Genomic DNA, 27,283 nt, shown 5'->3' on the forward strand with positions numbered 1-27,283 from the left:
CCTTCTATTCCTCTGCAGCTCTCGGCCCGGGAGGCCCCCGAAGCGTTCGCTGGGAGTCGCCATCCAGGAGAACGCGCGTCTTCTGCCGCACGGAGTGCCGGGTCTCTTATCTCCAGGACTGATCTCCCCCACAGGTAACGAGAGTCATTATCCGATCAGCCTTTTCCTCCTCATCCACGGGAAGTAAACCAATATTGATTTAAGTGGCGCAGTCTGCTGGGAGCGCCGCAGTGGCTGCTGTCTTCAGCACCATGCCCTCCGCTCGGTGTGTGTGGGGGGTGGGGGGGGGGGGACCTCCTGGAACTTGTGTCATCATCAGTAATTAATTCTGTACGTGTGCGCCAGTTCATTCTAATTAAGGGAGAACTCCGCTCAGCATTGTGAGCATGACAGCTGGCCGAGTTATAGCACCACTATATTGATCCCATTCAGTGCAAAAAGATCCCATAGCTAAAAAAAATCGATACAATATTATTATTTTACGTTGCAAAGTTATTATTGGCAAGTTGTGATGTCATCATAAATATGGTGAGAATTATTTTTATGTATTTATTTTATTTATTTCTGGTACTTGGCTATATTAGCTGTGAGACCCCAAAATACGCCATTATTTCATATTCATTTGCTGAACGCCCTATAGCAGTTTTACTCTGTGCAGGATCCTATGGGGCAGATTCTCGTAAATCGGCGTAAAAACGGGCGGGTGTAACGTATCTGATTTACGTTACGCCGCCGCAAGTTTTTCAAGCAAGTGCTTTATTCACAAAGCACTTGCGTGTAAAGTTGCGGCGGCGTAACGTAAATCACCCGGCGGAATTCAAATTCGGCGGGTAGGGGGCGTGTAGCATTTAAATGAAGCGCGTTCCCGCGCCGAACGAACTGCGCATGCGCCGTCCGTAAAATATCCCAGGGTGCAGTGCTCCTAATGACGTCGCAAGGATGTCATTGGTTTTGACGTGGACGTAAATTACGTCCAGCACCATTCACGGACGACTTACGCAAACAACGTAAATTTATAAATTTTCGACGCGGGAACGATGGCCGTACTTAACATTGGCTGCGCCTCATAAACCCAGGGGCAACTTTACGCCGGGAAAAGCCTAACGTAAACGTTGTAACTTTACTGCGTCGGCCACGCGTACGTTCGGGACTTCGCGTATCTAGCTAATTTGCATACTCGACGGGGAAATCGACGGAAGCAAAAAATTGCTGTTAAGTTCCGAAGGCGTAAGAGACTTACGCCTGTCAGATCTAAGTGATATCTATGCGTAACTGATTCTAAGAATCAGTCCCATAGATACGACGGGCCAGATTACGACTTACGACGACGTACATGCCGCTGCGCCGTCGTAAGCCCTTTGAGAATCTGGGCCTATATATCTAGATATAGATATCTATATATAGATGTATAGGATCCTGCACTTCTGCCAGCAGGGGGCGCACCCTTCTGCTGTGATTATTCATAGCAGAGGCCGTTCTGCGGGTGCCGAGCACTCGGTGTCCACTGGCACCCACCGATCGTCGGTAAAATGCACAGAATGAGGATCTGTATGTAAACAAGGCAGATCTCCGTTCTGACAGGAAGGAATTAATTGTGTGTTCCTGCAAAGCAGGGACTAGAATCCGGCTGGGCTAGGCACACAGTTAACCCTTTGATCGACCTAGATCAGTGATGGCAAACCATGGCACCCCAGATGTTTTGGAACTACATTTCCCATGATGCTCATGCAATCTGCGGTTTAGTGGAGCATCATGGGAACTGTAGTCCCAAACCATCTGGGGTGCCAAGGTTCGCCATCGCAGTCCTAGATGTTAACCCCTTCCCAGCCAGTGTCATTGGTACAACCACGTAGTTTCGTAAATGTTGGCTGAAAAAGTTCTGCCATCTGTATGCAGAAGAAGTTCACGGGCAACGCCCTTCGCACAAAATTCCACGGATTTGTTCAAAGGAAATCCGATTGTGTGTACGAGGCTTTAGACTGGGATGTCAATAAAGTTCTTGTGCGTGTAAAGGCAGGTGTCCCAATACTTTTGACAATAGTGTGTGTGTCTGCGGGTGCTTTTTTTAAATGTGTGTGTATGTATGTATACATATATATATATATATATATATATATATATATATATATAAATTGGGGCAAAAATCGAGTTGCGAGAGGAAATCTATTCAGATTTTGACCAAAGCGTTTTTTTCTTTCCATAGGACCGGCGCTCCGCGGACTAGGCTGAGGCCGCGGCCTCACCTAAAAAATCCAGCACGCCGCTATCCTGGAATAAGACCGCGAGGCCGGACGCTTGCGGCCTTTTTCCCAGGTTTGTGGCGTGCTGCGGGCAGGATGTTTTAGGCGAGGCCGCGGCTTCGGCCTAGTCCGCGGAGGGCCGTTCGAAAACTTTTTAGGTGAGGCCACGGCTTTGGCCTAGTCCGCCGGCCTTTTCCCAGGATCGCGGCGGACTAGGCCCGAAGCCGCGGCCTCGCCTAAAAGCCGCGGTGTCCATCACGGAAAAAAAACTTGGTTCGAATCGTGAATAGAACTTCTATTATTTTGCGATAGTGGGAAGGGGGGGGGGCTCCAGCACAAAAACGAGTGTCGCGAAATTTAAATACATTTTTTTCTTGATATTTGATGTCACGAAGATCCCCCCCAAAGAATACCTTGGCGTGAGGGCGGCCATGTTGCGCTGACTGTGGCGTTACCCTTTTGCTGCCTTCTTGCATTAACATGATTATTGAGCGAATTTCTTGCTGTTCTCAGCGGCAGAGTAATTAGCTCTTCCACGCGATACCCCCCCCCCCCCCCCCCCGGGACCTCGGGACAATGCCGCGGCCGCCCGTAATAAAATGAATTATCAGGAAAAGAATTCCCATTGTTGTTGTTTTTCCTGCCCAGTTATATCTTTTGTCAATGTAAACATCTCTCTACCATCCGGCATTTTCCTAGATAACCTTGAAGTCACTTTGATGCGTTTAAACCCTTGGCTTCTCTTCTGAACAACGTTTACAATGTATCTAAACCCACAAATAAGAACGTAAAATTTTGCAGCATACTCATTCTAAGATGTGGTGGGTGAATTTTTTTTCCCCTTTATTTTCACGTGATGATCCTGCCAGTAAGTCTGTTATTTATTTATTTTTTTATTTATTTTTTTAGGCCTCATTCACGCGATACTATACTGTCGGCCCATGCAGGTGTTCTGTGCATCCTATGCTCTTGGTTGATCTGGAGATGGTGCTGGGCTGATGTAAATAATTACTAGTAGTTTTTAGGAGGTTCCGTTGGTGATAGGGTGACCACATTTCCAAACTGCCATTCAGGGACACCCCCCCCCCCCTCCAATCCCTTCCTAATTAAAGAAAAAATGTTATACGTTTTTTGGGACCCCCCCATAGATTTCACTGGTTTATCCTGGGACCTCTAGTTCTTCACTTTTGGGGGTCACATTACCCCACATTCCCCCCAAAAGTCAAGGGGCCGGATTCAGATACATTGGCGATACGTTACGCCGCTCTAACTTTGGGCGCAAGTTCTTTATTCACAAATAACTTGCGCCCTTAGTTAGAGCGGCGTAGCGTATGTGTTGCGGCGTAAGGCCGCGTAATTCAAATGGGGATGTAGGGGGCGTGTTTTATTAAAATTTCCCTTGACCCTGCTTTTTTTACGTTTTACTTGAACGGCGTAAAATCTCCCAGTGTGCATTGCTCTAAAGGACGTCATTGCTTTCGACGTGAACGTAAATTACGTCCAGCTGTATTCGCAAACGACGTAAAAATTTCAAAACTCGGCGCGGGAACGACGGCCATACTTAACATAGGATACGCAGCACATACCCCTCGTATAGCAGCTTTAACTATACGCCTCAAAAAAGCCGCACGCAAACGACGTAAAAAAAAAAACGCCGGGCGGTCGTTCGTTTCTGAATCGACGTAAATACTAATTTGCATATTCCTTGCGCAAACAAGTGGAAGCGCCACCTAGCGGTCAGCGTGAAATTGCAGCCTAAGATCCGACAGTGTAAGTCACTTACCCCTGTCGGATCTTAGGCATATCTATGCGTAACCTGATTCTATGAATCAGACGGGTAGACACGACGGCCGGACTCAGAGATACAACGGCGTATCAGGAGATATGCTGTCGTATCTTCTTTCTGAATCCGGCCCCAGGACTACAAGTCCCAGCATGAACTAATATCTAAAGATGTGACCCCCCCAAATTTGAAGGACTGCAACACCCAGCATGAACCCCCTGAGATCTAAGGGTGTGATCCCATAGATTTCACAGGTTTATGCTGGGACCTGTAGTTCTCCACTATTTAGGGGGACGGAGGGGGTCTCACATATTTAGCTGGGGGGGTCATGCTGGGACCTGTAGTCCTTAACTTTGGGGAGGTCACACCCCTACCCCCCCCCAAAGTAAAGGACTACCAGTCCCAGCATGAACCCCTGATATCTAAAGATGTGACCCCCCCCAAATTTGAAACTCCCAGCATGAACCCGTGAGATCTAAGGGTGTGACCCCATAGATTTCACAGATCTATGCTGGGACCTGTAGTTCTTCACTAGTTTGGGGGGGGGGGTCACATCTTAAGCTCTGAGGGGTTCATGCTGGGACCTGTGTCAGTTTCATTCCCGGGACACTGTATTGTCCCAGAGTGAAGGTGCCCGGGAAAGACCTCCAGAATGCGGGACTGTCCCGGGCAATCCGGGACACGTGTCAAACTAGTTGGTGGCTGGTGGTTCTTATGCCCCTTTTGCAGGTTTGGGCTGCTACCTTACTGGTTGTCAGGAACTTGGTAGAAGGCTGAGATGCTAGGAGGGCTCCCCCTGTGGCCGAGCGCAGCACACCACTGAAGGTGATACAGCAGGTGTGGTGCCCACAGAAGCATGGGTGCCGGGAAGCTGGAACTTGAGACAGGCGTGCTTGGGTGGTCCAGGAAGCAGGAACCGAAGGGCAGACTGGATAGCGGAGTAGGGAGCCAAGCCAGGGGTCAACACAGGAAATCGGTCCAGAATCAAGTTCAGGGAGCAAGATAAACAAGTCCAGTAGCCAGGCCAGGATCAGATGCAGGAAGCAGGCGGAGAGAAGTCAGGTGCAAGCCAAGGATCAAGCCAGAAGGTCAGAAGGATCAGGTCAGGGCAAGCCTTATTCTAGACACCAGGGCGCTCCTTCCTCCCCATTCAGGTACATTCCATACGGGCAGTCCCATTCGTGTCTATTGTAAGGGGAACTTTGAGGACTCTGATGAGCATGTGCAAAGAGGGTAGTCTTTCGACCAGCGGCACAGGGGCGTCGCCCCCCTAATCCATGCGCCCGGCACCTAATTTACATGAAGGGCGTTGGACGCATGGATTCCACTGTTTTTTTTTTTTTAAGTATGTGATAAGAGCCAGAGGCTATAACTGGCTTAAAAAAAGGGTGGGCCGAGCTCACCCAGTTGTGTGACAATAGCAAATTGATATTCCTAATTCGCCAATCCCAGCTCAGGAAGCGGGTCCTGAGACCCGATTGTCTGAGAGGAGAAGCGATCTTATTGTCTGGCGAGGAGGAGAAGGCAGGAGAGGCAGGGGAAGTTGTACCACCATGAAGCCGAGGTAGGAGAAGATGCAGGGTGAAGCCACCGCCTGAAGGAAGCTTGCGACCTAGATGGGGTAAGTGCGGGCACCGACCCTAGTGTGGCGCCACCCCCCAAAATATACCACCAGCTGCCACTGCTTGCGACTTCCCTGACAGGCGTCTTTGTGCATGTACAGTAAACTCTGCGCGTGCGCAGATGGTGGAGAGAAACCAACGTGTGCGCAGATGTGCCATAGGGTTTGCTCTGGACCCTAAGCCCTGCAGCACATCTTCTCGTATGGGGGCAGGTCAAAAATGTTTTACTTTGTCTAGGCGAGAAATGGGGAAGTGCTGCTTTCTAACCCAGATAAACGTCACCAGAAAAATGATGTCCATGTGTAAGAGGGGGGCAGGACAATTCCTTTTCCCCTCTCGTTTTTCTGACAGCCCATTCATTTCAATACTCGGGAAAAGTACCATGTGGTTTGGTGGGTGCAACGTGCACGTGTTTCTTAGACCTCATCAACCTGTTTCTGTGCTTTCACTGTCCAATCACAGGTTGAGGGTGTGGAGGTGCCCAAGCTGTGTTGCTCTACTGCAACAGAAAAAGGCTGTTGATTGGGCTGGCTGTGTGTGAGATACGTTGATGGTTGATGATATACCGCTGCTCTTTCCTAATCCAGAGAAACCAGCATACCCCCAATGACCTAACCTTTTCAGGATTTTAGTTAAGGGAAACAGCCTGGTCATGGAACCGCCTCCAGTCTGCTGACTGGACCGTAAAACTGTATCGCCACGCCAGGGCCAGGACAAGGGGTGGACAGGAGTAGCGGCCACCCGGGGCACTGTGGCATCATGGAAGTTGGAGGGGCGCCACTAGAAGATTGGAGGGGATTTGTGTTGAGAAGGGGAATGTGGGGGGGGGGGGGGCTTTAGGGAGTAAATATGGTTCTAGTAGGGCACATTTGGGGGGGAGGTGGGCTAGGGGTGGTGATTTTGGGGGATTTGTGTTGGGAGGGGGGAAAGGGCAAAATAATTGGTAGTAGTAGGGGGATTTGGGGGGTTTGCAGTAAATCGTTGACGTATCTCACTCGTAAATCGTCGACGTATCTATTAAAGTAATATGGTAGAGGGAAAATTGTTTTTTTGGGGGGTGATTTGTACTAGTAGGGATGATTGGGGGGGTATTTGTACTAGGAGGGGAAATTTATGGGGGGATTTTTGCTAGGTTGGGGAATTGAAATTTGTGCTGGAAGGGGAAAGTTTGGAGGGGGTTGGGTGGGATTTGTGCTGGGAGAGGGAGTTTCAGCAGGAGGGCAGATTTGTACTGGAAGGAGAGGGAATTAATGCTTCGATTTATTTGGTGCTGGAGAGGATTTATTTTCACTGACAAAATGCTCACACATTTGGGGGGGGGGGGTGTGCAATTTGGAATGTTTGCCCTGGGCTTTAGTTAACTTTGTTTTGGCACTGCACCACATCCCCATGAGCTCATCATATATTTACACCTGACCGAAAATCTCCTTGTCTAGATCTGTGGCCGCACCTATGCAAATGCGAAGGTGCGCGCGTATGAGCATGTACAATATCAAGAATGATTGTACAGAAATGCACATTTTTTCTCAAATCCTATTTTATTTGGGTGCTATTTTCACGCGTCATGCTTGGGGCAGCATATTGACTTCAATGGGCTGCCCTATGCGTGCCAAAAGTAGCTCATGGGGCTTTCAAACACGTTCTGGTTTGCATTTTTTTTTTACTGCGTTTGTTCCTGCGGCAAAATTAGCATCTTAGACCCCATTCACACCTTCGCGTTTTGTCGCATGTAGCGCGACGCGAACAAACGCCAGAGGGACGAAAAGCAATGAAAGTCAATGGGGATGGTTCACATCTGCACGCTGATGCGCCTGACGCGCATCGCCTGTAGTCAAAAGAAGTTCTGGACCCTTTTCTGTCGCGCAATACGCGCGATATGCGCGTATTTGAGCGTTTTTGGTTTTCCATTGAAATCAATGTAAAACGCCAGATACGCGCGTATTGCGCGACAACAAGCGTTTGCTACGGGCGTTTTGTCAATAGAACTTGTCGCCCATGCAGAAGATTTAAAAAATCTACCAACATAGCAACAAGTGATGAAAAGATGATAGTTTTTCCTATTGGCTAAAAAAAAAACGTCTAAGTACAAAAACGTCGGACAACGCTGTATGCAAACGCGCATATTAGCATGAATACGCGCGAAAAAAACGCCTAAAAAAACCGCCGGAAAACGACGCTATTGCCTACGCCTAGGTGTGAATGCAGCCTAATTCCCGAATTTGGGGTGCCATTAACAATTAATGGCTCTGTAAGCATGACCTGTTGGCAGGGCAGCCCATTGAGATTAATAAGTTGCTCTTAACACAGTGCGGAAATATGCAACAAAATAACACATGCACTGTTGCTTCTGTGGAGGAGCGGCCTAAGTCCTAGGCTAGGAGTTCGCCCCCATGTGTAAATAAGTGATGCACTCATAGGGGCATGGCAATGTGGCCTCAGCTTTCCATTCAGCAGACTGGAGGTAGTTCTGTGACCTGGCTGTATTCTTTTTTTTTTAACAAGAGAAGGGACCGGTCTGCAGGAAATCGTCGACGTATCGCACTTGTGTATTCACATCTGCAGGAAATCGTCAACGTATCGCACTTGTGTATTCACATCTGCAGTAAATCGTCAACGTATCTCACTTGTGTATTCACATCTGCAGTAAATCGTCGACGTATCGCACTTGTGTATTCACATCTGCAGTAAATCGTCAACGTATCTCACTTGTGTATTCCTCTTTAGAGCATCGTGTCTTACGTCAGCCTTGTCCCTGTTTTGCAGTGAGTATTGTTATACAACCGTGGAAACTATTTTCCACCCCCCCCCCACCCCTCCCTGAATCCATGTCCTCTATCGCCGCAGTTTCATCTGTGCAGCTGTTTTCCTAGGTATGCGAATTGTAAGCACCGTTCGCGTGCCCTTCTGGGAGCCGCCGGCACGGAAACTGTTGCTTGTGACAATTCAGTGGTGGATTAACTTTGATGCGCACAACTAATAAATTCATATGATTAAATTAATGAGCAGTGCGGCCGTTGCCAAACTTCAGCGGTCCGGCGTTATTTTTTTTTTGCGGGGGATGGGCTCTGGATCTGGCGGTTCCCCTGTGGTGAGCGGTTCACGGGTAAGCTTCACATTGTCACAGTGATAAATGACATATCCCAGGGTGCATTGCTTTCCATCTGCTCCAACACAGGAAAATATGAAAAAATAAATATCGAGTGCACACTGCGCCGCAGCTTATGTCCAAATCCTCGTCCGCTCGCACATCTGAGCTGTGCGTATTTCACCTTCCAGTTAAAACTTCAGTTTTATGTATATTTCTTGAAATCTCTGTCATGTAAGTTCCCGGGGGTCCCTTTGTTGAATGATGCGTTTTTTGTTTTTCGTGATTTAATTGCAGTTGATTTGGGCGCATATACTTAGGTGAGTAATGGATCCAAAAAAGTGAGTACCAAAAAATGAAAGGAACACCAATAACATAATTTATGGCACTTGAAAAGTAAACCCAAACTTCTAAATCTCTTGAAGCTTGATGTTGTTACATTAAAATAATTCCTGGTGATCCTGCCATGAAGATCCTTGTTCAGGCACTTCCTGTTATAGAGGGACTACCCTTTGCCTCTGTGTTCCAGTTGCAATTTCTTTCCTTTCTCTTTCATTTGCTTTATTTTCCTCTCCTTTTTTTAATTTCTTTTCATCCGTTTTCCTCACCTTTTGCTTTTCTTATCTTTCCTTTTTTTTCCCTTTCCTTTTACCTTTTGCTCCTTTGTTTTTTTTTTTACCTTTCCCCTACCATTGTTTTTCTTTTAGTTTGCTCTACCCTCTCTTCCCCCTTCCTTTTCCCTTTTCTTTTCTCTCTCCTTCCTTCTCTCTTTTTTTATTCCTTCGATGTTTCTCCCTTTCATGCTGTGTCTCTCCCCTCTCCCCACTCTCTCCCCTTTTTTTCTGTCTCTCTCCTCTTTTTCTCTCTCTCTCCCCTCTTTTTCTCTCTCTCCCCTCTTTTTCTCTCTCTCCCCTCTTTTTCTCTCTCTCTCCCCTCTTTTTCTCTCTCTCCCCTCTTTTTCTCTCTCTCCCCTCTTTTTCTCTCTCTCCCCTCTTTTTCTCTCTCTCCCCTCTTTCTCTCTCCCTCCCCTCTTTTTCTCTCCCTCCCCTCTTTTTCTCTCTCTCCCCTCTTTTTTTCTCTCTCCCTCCTTTTTTCTCTCCCCCCCTTTTTTCTCTCTCTCTCCCCCTTTTTTCTCTCTCTCCCCCTTTTTTCTCTCTCTCCCCCTTTTTTCTCTCTCTCCCCCTTTTTTCTCTCTCTCCCCCTTTTTTCTCTCTCCCCCTTTTTTCTCTCTCCCCCTTTTTTCTCTCCCCCCCGTTTTTCTCCCTCTCTCCCCCTTTTTTCTCTCTCTCTTCCCCTTTTTTCTCTCTCTCTCCCCCTTTTTTTTCTCTCTCTCCCCCCTCCCTTTTTTTCTCTCTCTCCCCCTCCCTTTTTTTCTCTCTCTCTCCTCCCTTTTTTCTTTCTCTCTTCCCTTTTTTTCTCTCCCCCCCTCTTTTCCTATCTCTCCCCCCTTTTTTCCTCTCTCTCCCCCTTTTTTCCTCTCTCTCCCCCCTTTTTTCCTCTCTCTCCCTTGTTTTCTTCTCTCTCGCCCCTTGTTTTCCTCTCTCTCGCCCCTTGTTTTCCTCTCTCTCCCCCCTTTTTTCCTCTCTCCCCCCTTTTTTCTCTCTCTCTCCTCCCTTTTTTCCCCTCTCTCTCTCCTCCCTTTTTTCTCCCCCCCCCTCTTTTCATCTCTCTCCCCCCTTGTTTTCCTATCTCTCCCCCTTGTTTTCCTCTCTCTCCCCCGTTGTTTTCCTCTCCCCTTTTTTCCTCTCTCTCCCCTTTTGTCCTCTCTCTCCTCCCTTTTTTTCTATCTCCTCCCTTTTTTTCTCTCTCCCCCCTTTTTTCTCTCTCCCCCTTTTTTTCTCTCTCCCCCTTTGTCTTTCTCTCTCCCTCTCTCTCCCCCCTTTGTCTTTCTCTCTCCCCCTTTGTCTTTCTCTCTCCTAACTTTTCTTTCTCTCTCTCCTAACTCCCCCCCCTTTCCCCCCCTTTTTTCTTCTCTCACATGCTCTCTCTCTCTTGCTAAGGTCCTTCTCTTTTGGAGGACTATGTGTACACCCGTTGCACGTTTTGTGTATCAGTCTTTATATGTGTGCACTTTTTTTGGCACCGGGGTGGAGTTTTTGGTCAACAATGTCATGAGCATCTCCATCCCCAAAGGCAGGGTGGAGAATGTCCTGGCCCCAGCTGATTTGGCGGTATTGACCGCCCCCTTGTGGGTTTGAGCTAAACCCAATTTCACGAACATTACTGCCACGGAAAAGTGCGCTTTAGCCCTCAAAAGAAAATAAACATTGATACAAAATGTCATTTTGAGTTTAACAACCTCTTCCTTAAGATCTACAGACCAGAGTTCTTCAACATAATATTAAAAATAATCGCTGATTGCTGCAGCCCCCCCCCCCCCCCAAGGGCAGCAGGAATTTGGATGCATCCGTCTGCACGCAGCCGCCACTACAAACAGAAAACTTTATTTTTTCCACAGAGCTGATTTGTCGCTCTTGAAATATATGAACTCGCTGCGCACTCGCAAACATTGAAATGTAGCCTCGCGTTCAATTTATTTAACTTGATTAAGTACGGAGAGACAAAATAGCATAAATTATGCCTCTCATAAATGTTATATATTCGGGAACATATGGCGAGGGCTTTTTTTTTTTTTTCCCTTCCACCGTGAGTCAAAAGGAATTCTTAATTAACATTTGTGCCATCAAACCGCGGCGACTTTGTGAGCGCCGGTGACATCTCTAAGGCTTAAAAAAAAATAAAAAATATAAAAATGTAGTCGTATTCTGCTCGGACCATATGTTCAGTGTTTAACGATAGGCAGCTTGTTTGTATCCCAGTAATGTAAAGAACGGTGGAAGAAACATATACCGTATTTATCGGGGTAAAGCGCGCACCGCCGTATAGTGCGCACCCCACACCTAGAAGGGAATTTTAAAGGAAAAAAAAGAAATACTTAATTGAATGCCCCTCGTCGGTGTCTTGCCCGGCGTGCATTGGCAGCCTTGTCTTGTCCGGCGTCCGTCTGCGGCCTTGGTGGTGTCCTCCCCGCTTCTCCCGCGCTGTCTCTGAGCGCCGCCGCCGACATATACCAAGCGCAGTACACTCGGCTAGGCTAGGCTCGGCCACGCTCGGTTCCTCTCGCATAAAGGCTAGGAGGCGGGACAGGGCGTGACCGCGAGCGGAGCCGAGCGTGGCCGAGTTTAGCCGAGTGTACCCGAGTGTACTGTGCTCAGTATATGGCGGCGGCGCCGATCGGCATATAACGCGCACCCACGATTTTCCCCTGATTTTAAGGGGAAAAAAGTGAGCGTTATGCTCCGATAAATACGGTATAAGGTAACAGTTGATCATGTTTTTTGCCAGAGGACGTTCACAGATTTTCTCTTCCGTTCATTAAAAAGGGCACGGCGGAGTTCTTGAAGATCTTGACCGTTGGGTAGGGATGATCACCAGTTTGGTCTGAACTTTTTTTTCTGACCGAGCCCAGAAGGAAGCTTCTCCCACCCATTGCCACCCAATCAACTGCAGCCAGAATATGTGGCCATATTAGGTCAACAATGTTATGAGCATCCTCACTCCAAATGGTGGGGAACAGTGGTGGCCGGTGCTCAAAATTTTTGGGGGTGACGCAAACTGAAAAATTGTGAACAAAAAAAACAATCAATTGCAGCCTCACTGTGCCCATCACACGCAGCCTCACTGTGCCCATCACACGCAGCCTCACTGTGCCCATCCCATGCAGCCTCACTGTGCCCATCAAACGCAGCCACTGTGCCCCAAATGCTGCCATTGTGCCCCCTGCCCACCCAGCACTTACCCTGTCTCAGGTGGGCAGCGGGTGGCGGCACCAGCAGTATTCAGTGTCCATGTCTTCCTCAATGTCTTCTCTAGCCTGTGCTCTCCTATGGCTGGATGCCTCACAGCGCCTGTTGTTTCAGCCAATTAGGTGACAGGCAACAGGACCGAGCACCGGTTCAGTGTTAGGAAAGCAAATATTCATTTGCTTTCCTAACTCACAGCTGAGTGAACTGCGAGTGCCCAGCATGGCGCTCGCTGTTCACCTTTTTTGACGCCTATTAGAGCCTATGGTTCTAATCAGGTGATTTAAAAAAAATACCTTGCTGCTGTAATTCAGGTGCCCGGTGCCGAAAAGGGGCCGGATACCTAAATAGGGGGTGACGGCGGCGGCCATAGATAGATTCATGCAATGCATGAACCTAGTTATTGGTGCTAGAGAGGTGGCAGGAGAGGGGGGCGGCGCCCGTGCGCCCCTTATGGATGCACCTTCACTGGTGGGGAATGTGCTGGACACAGCTGATTGAGTGGCAGCGGGTGGTAGTGACCACCCCCTTCTGGGTTTAATTCAAACCGAATTTCAGACCGAATCCAGAAGTTGCCATTTAGCCCCCCCATTGCCTCCAATCCATTGCAGCCAAGCAATTCCCAACCTCGCCGCTCGGGGAGGGAATGTTCATGACATCGTTGACCTAATCTAGCCACATCTTCTGGCTGCAGTTGATTGGTTGGCAATGGGCAGGAGGGATGGCTTTCTTCTGTGTTTTTCTTTTCTGTTTGTGTAATGGCAAATGAGGACCAACGAATGCTGGAATTTCACTTCTGGGTTTGATCTAAACCCAATTTCAGACCGAATCCTGAAGAAGGTTGCCACTCCCACCCATTGCCGTCCTATCAATTGCAGCCACGACATTTCCCACCCTGCCTCTGGGGGTGGGGATGCTCATGAATTTATTGACCCAGTATACCCATATGCTCTGGCTGCAGTGTATTGGGTGAGAGGGATAGTTTTCTTCTGGGTTTGATCTAAACCCAATTTCAGACCAAACCCCCAGAAGAAAACTGCCACTCCTGCCTTTTGCCTCGCAATCAACTACAACCAGGGCATTTTTCACTCCACAGTAGCGCCTACTCAATTAGGTAGGGATGTTTATGACATCATTGACCTAATATGCCCATATTGGTTGGCATGGGCAGGGGTTACAGCTTCCTCCTTGATCTGAACCCAAGTTCAGACTGAACCCAGAAGGAAGTTGCCACTCCCGCCCATCGTCACCCAATCAACTGTGGTGAGGGCATTATTTGTTTTGCAGTTGCATGTAGAAAGTGGTAGGGGGATGCTCATGATACAATTCACCTAATATGGCCACATACTCTGAAAGTGTTGGGCAGCAGCTAGAGATTCCCTCCGAGTTTAGTTCAACTCAAGTTGGACCAAACCCATGCTCATCCCTTCTGTTGGGCTCTAGTGCCAACTGCAGGAGTAAGACGCTATCATTCCTCCAGTTGTGATGTTGTTTCCCATAGCTTCTTTTTCCACGTTGTCCTCTGTGGTGACCTGACTTGCTTCTTTTTGTTTGGCTTGAACTGATCCTGAATTATGTTGCTAACTTTGTCCAGAATTTTTCCTGGTCTTCTGCCTATTGATCTCTATCTCTACTATCTCGTTCTTCCAGTTTCCAACATCTCCTAACTTTCTTGACTCCACAATTGGTGCTGATTCAATTCATGCCTGTTCTGTCCCTGCTATGTTCTTCAAACCTGCTCATCTCTCTCTAACCCCCTCATTGTTGCCTCCCAACTTTCACATTCTGTGGTGTAACCAGTGGAGGCACATACCGGAAGATGGCCCCTGTCCTAAACGTTGTGGTGTGTGTACTCTGTGACCATGTGAATAAAGCTTTGGACCCTTTTGAGGAATCCTTGGTGTACTGATAACCTTTTTTCACTTCTTACCTTTAAAGGAAGCTTTCAGATTCTGATAAGCCCACCTCCCACTGACCTCCACAACCACCAGGCCAAGGTTGTGGGTAAGAGGCCCTTGTTTTCAGCGACATGAGCACTACCACGCTCCATCACATGTTAAGGGCTTGTGGCTTGGTTTGCTTTAGATGGAGGGGCACCTTTGTCCTCTTCCTTTCTTGGCCAGACATATTCAGATAAAGGTCTGGTATGCATTTTATAGGGGACTTTGTTGCTTTTTTTGTGTTTATTTAGGATAACGGTCTGGTATAGATGAAGGGAATCCCTAGTCACTTTATTTGTAAGGCTACCAAGGCTGGGCAGAGCCCAGGGTACACATACAGCAACATTTAGGAGCCACGCATGGCAAGGTCACTTGCCTGAAAAAGGGGCCCTGCGTGGCTCCTAAACGTTGCTGTATGTGTACCCTATGACCATGTGAATAAAGCTTTGGACCATTTTGAGGAATCCCTGGGGTGCTGATGACATTTTTTCACTCCTTATCTTAAAGGAGGCTTTCAGATTCTGATTAACCCACAACCACCCGGGTCAGGGTTGTGGGTATGAGGCCCTTGTTTTCAGCGACATGAGCAACACCTCTCCCCATCCCATGTTGAGGGCTTGTGGCTTGGTTTGCTTCAGATGGAGGGGCACCTTTGTCCTCTTCCTTACTTGGCCCGACAGGGTTCATTTCATATTCAGGTAAAGGTCTGGTATGGTATGGAGGACTTTGTGCTTTTTTTGGGATTTATTTAGGATAACGATTCTGGTATAGATGAAGGGAATCCCTGGTCACTTTATTTGTAGGGCTACCAAGGCTGGGCAGAGCCCAGGGTACACATACAGCAACATTTAGGAGCCACGCAGGGCAAGGTCACTTGCCTGACGAAGGGGCCCTGCGTGGCTCCTAAACGTTGCCGTATGTGTACCATGTGAATAAAGCTTTGGACCCTTTTGAGGAATCCTTGGTGTACTGGTGACATTTTTTTCACTCTTATCTTAAACAAAGCTTTCAGATTGTGGTAAGCCCACTTCCTGCTGACTCCCACACCACTGGGCCAGGGTTGTGGGTAAGAGGCCCTTTCTTTCATCGACATGAGCACCACCTCACCCCATCCCATGTTGAGGGCTTGGTTTGCTTCAGATGGAGGGGCACCAATGTCCTCTTCCTTTCTTGGCCAGACAGGGTTCATATTCAGATAAGTGTCTGATATGGATTTTATGGGGGTCTTTGTGCTTTTTTGGGGGGTTATTTAGGATAACGGTCTGGTATAGATGAAGGGAATCCCCGGGCCACTTGATTTGGGCTGGGCAGAGCCCGTTGGCATGTCTGCGGATGCGCCATTGTGGGATGGAGCCACCTGTGAGACTAACGGAAGTTCCGCTTAAATGGCGGCGAGGCAGGGGGGACTTCTTGATCATGTGATCATTATGATTGGCTGTCACAGTGGTCACATGATCGGAAGCCTGTCCTGCAGGTCCTGGTCACAAACATAGACTGAGGGGGGACTGTTTATGACCGATTTGTCACTGTGCTGGGACCGCAATGGATGCATATGTGCGGCATGTGAGTTTTAGCACACATCCTCCCTTCTACTGCACATATGCCTGAATTGTATTATTGCATTCCAGGCTTCAGGCCAATCGATCCACTAACCATATTTTGAAGACAATCGTACTTATGATTGTGAACAGATCAAAAGAAAAAATTCCAAAACGGCAAAATAAAATAAAAAAAAACCTGTGTGGGGAGTTAATGTTTGACCGACTTGAGCGTAAACGGCTCAGAATATCTGAATATATACTCGGCATTTATCCTCCATACCTGCCACCGCCGGCTGCCGCCAGTCTCCTGAATGACAGAAGAACAGGGGATTATCCCACAATATGAAATAAATATGAAATACATCTCCGGAACAATTGCGGATTATGACTGTAAGAAAAAGGAGAGATAACTCCCAGGGCCCTGATAGAGCCGCGCTCAGAAGATACAGCGTCTGGAGGACGATCGGAGTGTCGCTGCAAGCGTTTTTGATGTTCGCTGTCATTATCTCCCCACATAATGTTCCTTTTCAGAGACCTCTAAGACGGCTTTAAAAACTAAAGTGGCACTTGTCAGTGAGCCTCGCTATCGCGGGCGCACTTAATGTAGAAAGCACCTACGCCCGTCTCGACGTTAATGCGCCGCCCGGCGGAGTGCAATTGAGTTGGCCCCCCCAGTGACTTGTAGAGCAGGTGACTTGATTACTCTGAAATCGGGCAGAAAATGTCCTTCTTCTGGCCACTCGAGTGAATCAGTCAAATTATTGAGTGGCGAAACGAAGGGAGCACCAGGGGCGAGCGGAGCTGCCACTTTCTATAAGTCAAGCCTTCGCTTACCGCCACGCTTTTCCTTTTTTTGTTTTATGGCATTCTTCCTCATTTATTATGCTTATGTAGACTAATCCATTCGTTGATAGAGCAGCTGCAGATGTCATGTTCTCTATCAGCTGTTAAGACCATAAAGGATTTTTCGCAGCTACATTGTTATATTGTTTATAAATTTCAGAAAACTTCTCAGCTAGGTTGTTACATTGTTATATTGTTGTATTGTTACATTGTTTATAAAACTTTTCTCTAAAAGAAAAAATAATCCTACCTTCCTAGGCAAGCCAAAGATTATATAATTTTTTTTAGGTAGATTCAGAAAGAGTTAGGCCGGCTTATCAGTAGATAAGCCGGCCTAACTCAGAATCTACGCCGACTTATGTTTAAGTGTATGCTCAAACAGAGATGCGCTTAAACATATCTAAGATAAGACGGCTTGCGCCGTCCTATCTTAGGTTGCAATATTGAGGCTGGCCGCTAGGTGGCGCTTCCATTGCGGTCGGCGTAGAATATGTAAATTAGTAGATATGCCGATTCACGAACTTACGCCCGGCCGCCGCAGTACATTTACGCCGTTTCCGTAAGGCAATATCAGGCCTAAAGTTATTCCATCTAATAGATGGAATAGTAATGATAAAGTATGGCCGCCGTTGCCGCTTCGAAATTCAAAATGTTTACGTAGTTTGCTTAAGTCGTCCGTGAATTAGGGATTTACGTCGTTTACGTCCACGTCTAAATCAATAGGCCTGTGCGGCATACTTAGCCGCAATGCACACTGGGGAATGTAGGCACCCGGCGCATGCGCAGTTGAAAGAAAACGTCAAAAACGTAAGGTCAAGCCATATTGACATAAAACACGCCCCCTTACACACATTTGAATTAGGCGCCCTTACGCCCGCCCGCTTTAGGCTACACCGCCGTAACTTAGCAGGCAAGTACTTTGAGAATCAAGTACTTGCCTCGCTAACTTACGGCAGCGTAGCCTAAACACGCTAAGCTACGCCGCCGCAAGTTTACACAAATCTCTCTGAATCTACCTATTTGTCTTTCCACTGCGGATGGAAGGAAAGAAAATTGCTCAGCAGTGGCAGCTGGTGCTCAATTTTCTTGGGGACTGTCTGCCACACTCCCCCCGCCCCTCAGCCAGACAGCAAGACAACTACCCACCCCCCTGGTGCTCCCTTGATTGACCGCCCCTCCCCCTCTTAACTCCCCCTTCGCCCGCCAGCCCCTCGCTTACCCCATCCAGGTTGCGGCTTCCCCCCTGCGTCTTCTCCCAAGTCTCGTTGGTCGCTTCTCCTCCCAGCCCACCAGGAATCGGCTCCTACCGTGTTTCCCCGAAAATAAGCCCGGGTCTTATATTAATTATGCCAACAAAAGACACAGTAGGGCTTATTTTCGGGGTAGGTCTTACCATGCAATGTACTGTTTCTCTCCGCCTCTCCCTCCCTGCCTGACAGGAATTTCCAGTGTGAACTGAGTTAAAATGCTTGTACAATCCTATAATACACTCTATTACAGTATTATATAATGTACAATGTGTGCGTTTCTATAATATAATTGTGCCAAATACATTTGTTATAGCGCCGCTCTGCACTTCTGTTACCCGCCGGAGCTCTCTTCCCCGCAATTATATTACAGAAACAATCACATTGTACATTATAAACTACTGTAATATAGTGGATTATAGGATTTTACAAGCATTTTTAACTAGGGCTTATTTTCGGGGTAGGGTTTATATTGCAACCCTCCTGGAAAATAATGCTAGGTCTTATTTTCAAGGTAGGTCTTATTTTTGGGGAAACAGGGTAGGACTCCCGGCCGCTTCCTGATTGGCCAGAAGGAGAAAAACAGGAAGACATTAGTGAATAATAATTCACTATTGTCACACAAGTGGGTGGGCTCGGGGCACAGAGCTCTGCGCCCCCTGAGCCCACCCACTCGTGTGACAATAGTGAACCATTATTCACCAATGTCTTCCTGTTTCATCCTCCTGGACAATCAGAAACCTTCTCAGCTAGGTTGTTACATTGTTATTTAGTTGTATTGTTACATTGTTTATAAAACTTTTCCCTAAAAAGAAAAAAACAATCCTACCTTCCTAGGCAAGTATGAGTTAACTAAGCCATTTTTTTGTCTCTCCACCGGTGGAAGGAAAGAAAATAGCTTGATACCCCCATCAATATATTCAGCAGTGGCGGCTGGTGCTCAATTTGTTTTTTGGGGTGGTCCCCCCTCCAGCCAGCCAGACAACAACCCACCCCCCCGTCACCCGCTTGATCAATCGCTGCTTCCCCCTGTCGCTCAATTTCCGGATTGCTCGTTCCCCTGCCATCCAGGCACTTAACCCATCAAGATCGCTGCTTCCCCCCTGCGTCTCCTCCTGAGTCTCGTCGATCGCTTCTCCTTCCGGCCAATCAGGACTTAGGACTCATGGCCAATTGGGTCTTAGGACTCCTGGCCTATTGGGTCCCTGGACGCTTCCTGATTGGTCGGGAGAAGAAACAGGAAGACATTAGCGAATATTAATTTGCTTTTGTCACACAACTGGGTGGGTTTGGGGGCGCAGTGCTCTGTGCCCCGAGCCCACCCTTTTTTGAAGCCAATTAGAGCCTCAGGCTGTAATCATGTGCTTCCAAAAAAAAGAACATTTAAATCCACGCATGTAGAAAAGAAACACAATTAAACAACGCAACAAAATGAAATTGGTAACTTTAAAGGAGACGTACAGGAAAAGCTTGTTTGGCTGTACTTCTTCTATGGATCACAGGAGTGGAATTAGTTTTAAACTCCTGTGATTTTTTTTTTGTTGGGGGGGGGGGGGGGGGGGGTTTCAGCAGAGAGCAGGCAGAAGTCCACTGTCTGCTGACATTACAGAAGTCGTTCCAGGCACATATGCAGTACAAACATGCATATACTGTACGTACACACATACACACACACACACACAGATACATACATAATATGCACACAAAAATACATACACACACACACACTATATACAGTACATACACATACTACACACACAGACTATATACAGTACAAACATGCATATACTGTACATACACACATACATACGCACACAGATACATACATATATACACACACAAATACAAACACACACTATATACAGTACATACATACATACACACACACACACTATATACAGTACATACACACACACACACAACATATATATATATAGTGCAAACTGTACATACACGCACACTATATACAGTACATACACATACTGCACACACACACATATATGTATGTGTGTGTGTGTACAGTATTATGTACTGTATATGTATATGTTGTGTATGTACTGTATATATGTTGTGTGTATGTACTGTACATAGTGCATGTGTGTGCGCGTATGTATGTACATTATGTGTGTGTATGTACTGTATGGAATACATGTGTGTGTGTGTGTGTATATATGTTTGTGTATGTACTGTTTAAGCATATACGGTATATATATATGTGTGTGTGAGAGAATGTAGTGTGTATGTATGTATGTATGTATGTACTGTATATACGCACGTGTGTGTACACACACACACACACACACACACACACACATACATACATACATATATACACACACACACAAACAAACATACATACACGCACACACACACGCGCACACACACACATACATACACACACACACACACATACATACATACATACATACATGCACGCACACACGCTATGTCCGGTGAATGAACAGGAGCGGTATGGGGTGCAGATGCCGGCGTTGGTATAATTAGTTGAACTGATTGAATTATCCTTTGTAATTCTTGTCGGCATTAAACACGTTTTGTTGAGATGCATAAAATAGAAGTCTTTGGATAACAGATGCTCGGGATGGGATTCGGCGGCGCTTCTTTCACACGGTTCCCCTGACCCCCCGACGCCTATTTAGCCTTGTAGGAAAGGAAGTCATTAACCCTTTATTCATCAACCAGACTCCCCAACCCTCTCCCAGCACTCTGCACTAGACAGCAGTATTGGGGGGGGGGGGGCAGTCTGATCTCTGAATAATGAAAAAGTCACTTTGGGCTGAAAAATAAATCTTTAATTTGAGAAGCGGGAGCTGCATAGAGAGTGAGGACTCTTCATTTCATCTACTAGGGAGTACAGGGAATGGATACAGGTCAGGATTGAGTCAGAATATGTACAGAAGAGCCGACCAGCCAGATCAATATTATCTGAAAGATTGTCTTAGGGTCATACATGGGCAGATGTTAGTCAGCAGTGCTGTATCAGACATGAGTCCACATAGACAAGGACAGTCCTGGTGATTGCAGGAACATACCTGAGAGAAGGAAGACAGCAGAGGGTATTCATGGTGGAGCGTAGTAGACAGGCCGGACTGGACATAGGTCAAACCGGGCATATGCCCGGTGGGCCGCGGCAGGCCGCATGTCATGTCTCCCCCCAGTGTAACATGCAGGGGGTCCAGAACTGTTAGGGGGGTGTCTGTGTAACAAACTGTGGGGGGGGGGGCTGTGTAATGTAAAGGGGTCCAGAGGTGCAGGGTGCTGTGTAATGTAAAGGGGCCCAGAGATGCAGGGTGCTGTGTAATGTAAAGGGGCCCAGAGATGCAGGGTGCTGTGTAATGTAAAGAGGCCCAGAGGTGCAGGGTGCTGTGTAATGTATAGGGGCCCAGAGTTGCAGGGTGCTGTGTAATGTAAAGAGACCCAGAGGTGCAGGGTGCTGTGTAATGTAAAGAGGCCCAGAGGTGCAGGGTGCTGTGTAATGTAAAGAGGTGCAGGGTGCTGTGTAATGTAAAGGGGTGCAGGGTGCTGTGTAATGTAAAGAGGTGCAGGGTGCTGTGTAATGTAAAGGGGTGCAGGGTGATGTGTAATGTAAAGGGGCCCAGAGGTGCAAAGTGCTGTATTGTAAAGGGGTCCAGAGGTGCAGGGTGCTGTGTAATGTAAAGGGGTCCAGAGGTGCAGGGTGCTGTGTAATGTAAAGGGGTCCAGAGGTGCAGGGTGCTGTGTAATGTAAAGGGGTCCAGAGGTGCAGGGTGCTGCGTAATGTAAAGGGGCCCAGAGGTGCAAAGTGCTGTGTAATGTAAAGGGGTCCAGAGGTGCAGGGTGCTGTGTAATGTAAAGGGGTGCAGGGTGCCGTGCATTGTAAAGGAGTCCAGAGGTGCAGGGTGCTGTGTAATGTAAAGGGGTCCAGAGGTGCAGGGTGCTGTGTAATGTAAAGGGGTCCAGAGATGCAGGGTGCTGTGTAATGTAAAGGGGCCCAGAGATGCAGGGTGCTGTGTAATGTAAAGGGGTCCAGAGGTGCAGGGTGCTGTGTAATGTAAAGGGGTGCAGGGTGCTGCGTAATGTTAAAGGGGCCCAGAGGTGCAAAGTGCTGTGTAATGTAAAGGGGTCCAGAGGTGCAGGGTGCTGTGTAATGTAAAGGGGTGCAGGGTGCCGTGCATTGTAAAGGAGTCCAGAGGTGCAGGGTGCTGTGTAATGTAAAGGGGTCCAGAGGTGCAGGGTGCTGTGTAATGTAAAGGGGTCCAGAGATGCAGGGTGCTGTGTAATGTAAAGGGGCCCAGAGATGCAGGGTGCTGTGTAATGTAAAGGGGTCCAGAGGTGCAGGGTGCTGTGTAATGTAAAGGGGTGCAGGGTGCTGTGTAATGTAAAGGGGCCCAGAGGTGCAGGGTGATGTGTAATGTAAAGGGGCCCAGAGGTGCAAGGTGCTGTGTATTGTAAAGGGGTGCAGAGTGCTGTGTAATGTAAAGGGGTCCAGAGGTGCAGGGTGCTGCGTAATGTAAAGGGGCCCAGAGGTGCAAAGTGCTGTGTAATGTAAAGGGGTCCAGAGGTGCAGGGTGCTGTGTAATGTAAAGGGGCCCAGAAGTGCAGGGTGCTGTGTAATGTAAAGGGGTGCAGGGTGATGTGTAATGTAAAGGGGCCCAGAGATGCAAGGTGCTGTGTAATGTAAAGGGGCCCAGAGATGCAGGGTGCTGTGTAATGTAAAGAGGCCCAGAGGTGCAGGGTGCTGTGTAATGTAAAGGGGCCCAGAGTTGCAGGGTGCTGTGTAATGTAAAGAGACCCAGAGGTGCAGGGTGCTGTGTAATCTAAAGAGGCCCAGAGGTGCAGGGTGCTGTGTAATGTAAAGGGGTGCAGGGTGCTGTGTAATGTAAAGAGGTGCAGGGTGCTGTGTAATGTAAAGGGGTGCAGGGTGCTGTGTAATGTAAAGAGGTGCAGGGTGCTGTGTAATGTAAAGGGGTGCAGGGTGATGTGTAATGTAAAGGGGCCCAGAGGTGCAAAGTGCTGTGTAATGTAAAGGGGTCCAGAGGTGCAGGGTGCTGTGTAATGTAAAGGGGTCCAGAGGTGCAGGGTGCTGCGTAATGTAAAGGCGTTCAGAGGTGCAGGGTGCTGTGTAATGTAAAGGGGTCCAGAGGTGCAGGGTGCTGCGTAATGTAAAGGGGCCCAGAGGTGCAAAGTGCTGTGTAATGTAAAGGGGTCCAGAGGTGCAGGGTGCTGTGTAATGTAAAGGGGTGCAGGGTGCCGTGCATTGTAAAGGAGTCCAGAGGTGCAGGGTGCTGTGTAATGTAAAGGGGTCCAGAGGTGCAGGGTGCTGTGTAATGTAAAGGGGTCCAGAGATGCAGGGTGCTGTGTAATGTAAAGGGGCCCAGAGATGCAGGGTGCTGTGTAATGTAAAGGGGTCCAGAGATGCAGGGTGCTGTGTAATGTAAAGGGGCCCAGAGATGCAGGGTGCTGTGTAATGTAAAGGGGTCCAGAGGTGCAGGGTGCTGTGTAATGTAAAGGGGTGCAGGGTGCTGTGTAATGTAAAGGGGCCCAGAGGTGCAGGGTGCTGTGTAATGTAAAGGGGCCCAGAGGTGCAGGGTGATGTGTAATGTAAAGGGGCCCAGAGGTGCAAGGTGCTGTGTAATGTAAAGGGGTGCAGGGTGCTGTGTAATGTAAAGGGGTCCAGAGGTGCAGGGTGCTGCGTAATGTAAAGGGGTCCAGAGTGCTGTGTAATGTAAAGGGGTCCAGAGGTGCAGTGGGATGCCGGATGCCCTAGGGTGCACTGAAATCATGGGGCACACTGGGGTCAGAAGATGACGGGGAAAGCTTTGGAGTGCATTGAGCCATTGAGCGCACTGGGTTCTGTAGTAGGCACAGGATGGTGGGCGAATGGGTGCACTGGAGTCATGGGGAACACAGTAGTGCACTGGGGTCACTAGCACTAGAGGAAGAAGACAAAGGATGCTCTGTTACTCAGGGGGTACACAGGTAAGTACTGCAGCAAGGGGCAACAGCTGAGACATAGCGAAGCATTGCTCGAATGCCGAACCGTGCATCCCTTTACAGTGTAAGGTGGGGCTAATCACTAAGGCTCTCTTCTGATTGCAGAAGTGGCAGTAGTCCCGCTCCGTATAGGAGACCTGAGACTGGATCCCACGTGGGACAAGCGAGTCCAAAGTGAACATTACGAAGGGAATGTTGCCGAATACGATGAAGATGTAGTGGCCTTTTAATACCCAATCATGTGCCAGCAAAAATCTTGATCGTTTATTTATTTTTTATTATTATTTCTCCCCCACCTTTTTTAAAATTAACACAGATTCTCCTTCTTTACCACTTGTTCTCCGATGTGAACTGTCCCAATTTCTTTAGTAAATTTGGACCCACGGGGGTCCCGACGTGTTGTTGATGATGATTTGTATAACGCTGTTCAGGAGGGTGGTGGGAAGGAATGAACCCAGTTGGGTTGTGAAGATTTTTCTCTTAAATGTTTAGATATTCTTTACAATTGTCTTTATCCTGGGAATGCTATTTACTCACACATTTTACATAAAATACATATGGTAGATTTACTTACAAGTGGTTAACCCTTTACATGGTTTTGGGGTTTTATGGCCATTGTTGCATGCAGTTGTTGTTGTTTTAATTTGTTATTAGTTATTAGTAACCCCAAAAAAAACTGTACATGAACATGTCAGCCAATCACAAGCTAGAACATTAGAAGGGTGCCCAATGAGGGGCTGGTAGGAGGTGCCTGCAGTTGGCTAGAAAACCCTCTTCTGTGCACCCCTCGGATCCCAACTTCACTCTTACTACAGACCCGACCTCCATGACTTTGGGTCCATCTCCATCCCTGAAACCAACTCCCAATCACTTGATGATACAGGAGCATTAATTGGATGGGTGGGTGGGTGGGTGGAGATGAATCCTGGGGGTGGGGCAAAGCCAAAAATCAAGAAAATTTTGCCTTTTTTTAACAAAGCCAATGGGCGTTTTGAAAAATTAGAAAAGGTCTTTATTGCCCCCTTGGACCACATGGACCAGTTGCTGTAGATATGACCCCATTGGTAGGCCATGTATAGTCACCAAGACACATGGTTCTTAATTAGTGATGGGTTCCAAAACCTGGCCCCAGAATAAATACCTATAGCTCGTTCTTCCCACTGATCACCAATGTAAGGGACATTCTTCCCACTGATCACCAATGTAAGGGACATTCTTCTCACTGATCACCAATGTAAGGGACATTCTTCTCACTGATCACCAATGTAAGGAACATTCTTCCCACTGATCACCAATGTAAGGGACATTCTTCCCACTGATCACCAATGTAAGGGACATTCTTCTCACTGATCACCAATGTAATGAACATTCTTCTCACTGATCACCAATGTAAGGGACATTCTTCCCACTGATCACCAATGTAAGGAACATTCTTCCCACTGATCACCAATGTAAGGGAGATTCTTCTCACTGATCACCAATGTAAGGGACATTCTTCTCACTGATCACCAATGTAAGGATCATTCTTCTCACTGATCACCAATGTAAGGGACATTCTTCTCACTGATCACCAATGTAAGGGACATTCTTCTCACTGATCACCAATGTAAGGAACATTCTTCTCACTGATCACCAATGTAAGGGACATTCTTCCCACTGATCACCAATGTAAGGGACATTCTTCTCACTGATCACCAATGTAAGGGACATTCTTCTCACTGATCACCAATGTAAGGAACATTCTTCCCACTGATCACCAATGTAAGGGACATTATTCCCACTGATCACTAATGTAAGGAACATTCTTCTCACTGATCACCTATTTAAGGAGCATTCTTCCCACTGATCACCAATGTAAGGAACATTCTTCTCACTGATCACCAATGTAAGGGACATTCTTCCCACTGATCACCAATGTAAGGGACATTCTTCCCACTGATCACCAATGTAAGGGACATTCTTCTCACTGATCACCAATGTAAGGGACATTCTTCTCACTGATCACCAATGTAAGGGACATTCTTCTCACTGATCACCAATGTAAGGGACATTCTTCTCACTGATCACCAATGTAAGGGACATTCTTCTCACTGATCACCAATGTAAGGGACATTCTTCTCACTGATCACCAATGTAAGGGGCATTCTTCCCACTGATCACCAATGTAAGGGACATTCTTCTCACTGATCACCAATGTAAGGAGCATTCTTCCCACTGATCACCAATGTAAGGGACATTCTTCTCACTGATCACCAATGTAAGGAGCATTCTTCCCACTGATCACCAATGTAAGGGACATTCTTCTCACTGATCACCAATGTAAGGGACATTCTTCTCACTGATCACCAATGTAAGGAACATTCTTCTCACTGATCACCAATGTAAGGAACATTCTTCCCACTGATCACCAATGTAAGGGACATTCTTCTCACTGATCACCAATGTAAGGGACATTCTTCTCACTGATCACCAATGTAAGGGACATTCTTCTCACTGATCCCCAATGTAAGGGACATTCTTCTCACTGATCACCAATGTAAGGGACATTCTTCTCACTGATCCCCAATGTAAGAGACATTCTTCCCACTGATCACCAATTTAAGGAGCATTCTTCCCACTGATCACCAATGTAAGGAACATTCTTCTCACTGATCACCAATGTAAGGGACATTCTTCCCATTGATCACCAATGTAAGGGACATTCTTCTCACTGATCACCAATGTAAGGGACATTCTTCTCACTGATCACCAATGTAAGGGACATTCTTCTCACTGATCACCAATGTAAGGGACATTCTTCTCACTGATCACCAATGTAAGGGACATTCTTCTCACTGATCACCAATGTAAGGGACATTCTTCTCACTGATCACCAATGTAAGGGACATTCTTCTCACTGATCACCAATGTAAGGGGCATTCTTCCCACTGATCACCAATGTAAGGGACATTCTTCTCACTGATCACCAATGTAAGGAGCATTCTTCCCACTGATCACCAATGTAAGGGACATTCTTCTCACTGATCACCAATGTAAGGGACATTCTTCTCACTGATCACCAATGTAAGGGACATTCTTCCCACTGATTGATCACCAATGTAAGGGACATTCTTCTCACTGATCACCAATGTAAGGGACATTCTTCTCACTGATCACCAATGTAAGGAGCATTCTTCCCACTGATC

The 27,283-nt window shown here is 47.4% G+C and overlaps 1 protein-coding gene across 1 annotated transcript in view; it reads left to right on the plus strand.

Moving 5' to 3' along the window:
- The first annotated feature begins 21 nt into the window (after positions 1 to 21).
- DACH2 (dachshund family transcription factor 2) overlaps positions 22 to 27,283 on the plus strand; it is a 289,898-nt gene continuing 262,636 nt past the window's right edge. Inside the window, exon 1 of the mRNA XM_040325046.1 lies at positions 22 to 134. The gene's annotated coding sequence lies outside the window, so the exon portion shown is untranslated. The remainder of the gene's footprint in view (positions 135 to 27,283) is intronic.

This window comes from Rana temporaria, chromosome 9 (assembly GCF_905171775.1).
Source record: "Rana temporaria chromosome 9, aRanTem1.1, whole genome shotgun sequence".
Classification (NCBI taxonomy): domain Eukaryota; kingdom Metazoa; phylum Chordata; class Amphibia; order Anura; family Ranidae; genus Rana; species Rana temporaria.